Source organism: Syngnathus scovelli, chromosome 11, assembly GCF_024217435.2.
Source record: "Syngnathus scovelli strain Florida chromosome 11, RoL_Ssco_1.2, whole genome shotgun sequence".
Classification (NCBI taxonomy): Eukaryota; Metazoa; Chordata; class Actinopteri; order Syngnathiformes; family Syngnathidae; genus Syngnathus; species Syngnathus scovelli.
In genome coordinates this window covers 12,436,977-12,439,923 of record NC_090857.1, presented here as the reverse complement: position 1 = coordinate 12,439,923, position 2,947 = coordinate 12,436,977, and positions in this window count along the sequence as shown.

Here is a 2,947-nt window from a genome sequence, read left to right as displayed (position 1 = left end):
AATTCTCGGCCAATTACGGAATCGCTCGGCTAATCAACCGAGCGACTGGCGACCAGCTTCCGCTGTGACTATTCGAACTGACTGTCAGACGGCAGTACACATGCACGTTTATGTCAGCATTTTATCAACTAAAAAAAGTTTCTAAACCATTTACACATGAAAGAATAGGACGAATACGCCACAAATGTACAATAAAACACGAAACGGTCAAAATTTCATTATAGCCACACATAATTTGCGTGGCATACTTTCAGTTTTCTTTGTACAGTATGTATTTACAATAAAGGTCTTTTAATTATCAGCACCCTTCGGGACCTGTGTGCTAGTAGCGCCCTCTATTGTCGTTAGTCGTCCTCTGCATCTTCTCCAATGATATTTTGTGTTTATATGATGCAGTTTCAACAATGGCTTGGAGTTTGAAAACGTTGTTTTATGTGATGTTTCTCAAATAAAATATTGAGTATTTTTTCAAATGTTCTGGTCTTTGTGATTATGAGTGAATACATATTTTAGAATTCAGGGCTTTTCAACTGGTTTTGTCCAAGGGACCGCCATTATAACCAAGAAGCAACTCGGGGACCACTGTTTTGGCAGTATATTATTTTATTTTGCACCGAAGGAGGATATACCTCTACAAGCTATTTATTTGCACCTACAAGTCTGGACATGAAAAGAATATGTGGCTAATATTTTCATTTTGTTAAGCAAAAACAGCAGGTAGGGTAGGGTGAGTGAATTGAGAAATATTTTTCCTTTGCTGGATAATATTGTTGGATTTTGTCCACAATTTAGGGAGCGCGGTATCTGTGCCTCATGGCAAAAGCCATTGCCAATCACCTGTTATCCAATTTACTCACTGCGTGCTCGTTTGATTTCTTCAGATTTAGTAAAATGCTAAGACACTGAAGCAGAAATTAGACTTACACAGGTTGGTTGAGTTCAATCACAATTCTTGTCAAGAAAGCTGTTTTCAGGAAAGTACAATACAGCGCTGGGCCCTTCAAGAGCAGAAAGTCTCCATTCAGAAAAGGCAATGTTCAAGGTTCTTTGGTCAGCTTATATTCAGTTGCACATGCCAGTGTGGGCTGAGTTTGATGGGTGATGAGTCTTTGGGGTGGGGCAAGTTCGCAGGAGAGTCTGATTCCATGGCAGTGGGTGCTGGTTTGGTGAGAGCTGGTTCCGTGGGGTTGGGTGCTGATTATGGGTGATTCGATGTGTGGGGGCTGTTGTTTTCCTTTCCGTCTTTCAGCCTTGACGATCATCTTTGGCTGGGCTGTCTCGCTCTGGCACCTGCTGGTTTTATTTCCAAGTGACCTCCCTGTAAACATTCTCCTCCATTCTTGCACATATACTGTTCCACCTCATCCATTCATCATTCTTTGAATTTTGTCATTTTGTACGGAATTGTGTGAGCTTTTGGCTGTGACATCATCTCATGTTCCCTGACTATGCAAAGTTTGTACTCACCACTTACCATGTTTTTGTTTGTTTGTTCTTTTGATCTCCATGTACTTGCTTACGTCATCATATTCTTAGTTTAATCATGCTTTCAACCATATCTTTTCTTTGTTAGGCAAAATATTTCCCTCTGTCCAGAACCTTCAGTAGTAATCGAAAACTGGCGTCTAGCATTAGTCAAAACATAAGATACAATCAAGTACTGAACATTTTTAGACGACTTTGGCAGTGTCTGTGATTTAGAAAATCATCAAGCATGCATTAAAGTTCCTTAAGGGTCATTAAGCTATTCAGGCAATATATAAAAAAACATTTGTTACTTCAAAGTGCTCAGGAATATATATCAGATCATAAAGTTATAAAAACCTTTCTCATTACCACTTAGCAAAAATGTCTAGTTATGTCTTCTTTATTGATTTGGTGTGTAGGTATAATTATATGCTTAAAATGTTTCTTTTATTTATTTAATATGTGAATATACTTGTCTGCTTATGTACTTTATTCAATGAGGTTTGAGCATATCTGTTTTTGTAGCTAGGCAGGACTTTTTGTATTTCGACCCCATTCCTTCACTCCCTCTGTTTAACTGAGGTCAATATCAATGAAGAATTGTAAAATAAATATGATCTGATAATCTTATGATTTTTTCTCTTAAATAATATTACTTGTGAGTTTCATTTAGATTTACATTGTTTTGCTGAACGTGTTTAATTTTCTGTATACATTGTCTTCTTTATTCTTAATTTTTTTGTCAAATACAGTTCAGTATGTACTGTAGAGTCGGCAATTGTTCTTATTAATATTAATAAAAAACTACAAATCTATTAATTATTAATAGATTTGTAGTTTTTGTATGATTTGTCACCACCTAGTTTTACGTGATGACAAACTTTAGTCCTTAAAATATGAACACTGCTATTGATTTATATTCTATAAATATAATTGGAAATTTGTTATAGAGATAAAAATATTTCAAGACAGCTCCATTATTATCCACCATTAAAGTCTTTAAATCCAGGACAGAGAATTAAAAAAGTGATCAATGTCTTGTATACAGCAATTATTCCAATTGACAGATTTGGACAATTTTGCTCTCTGTAATGATGACATGTTTTAAAAAAATCATTGTTACATGCATGTAAAATATTTCAGTCTTTTGTTTCCTCCAAAAGGCTGCGGGCTCAGATGGTCAATCCAGAATTCAATAAACTTACTCTCCTACTCTAGGCTGATGGTCGGCCCCAAAAGGTCACACTTAAAAGAGATTTTATCTTAAATAAGCGTTAAAGAAAGAACTCATATCATATACCTCACTGGAAAGCCTCAATGATTCGTAAAGCTTTATTTGGCCACAATGGGACATTCTTTTATAATACTGATTCAGGAAGCTTCATTTTGCCATTGGAAAGCACTAGCATGTTTTGTTCATATCGGGAAGAAAACCCTGACCCTAATTCTGCACAATTTAAACAAGTGATAGGAAGCAAGT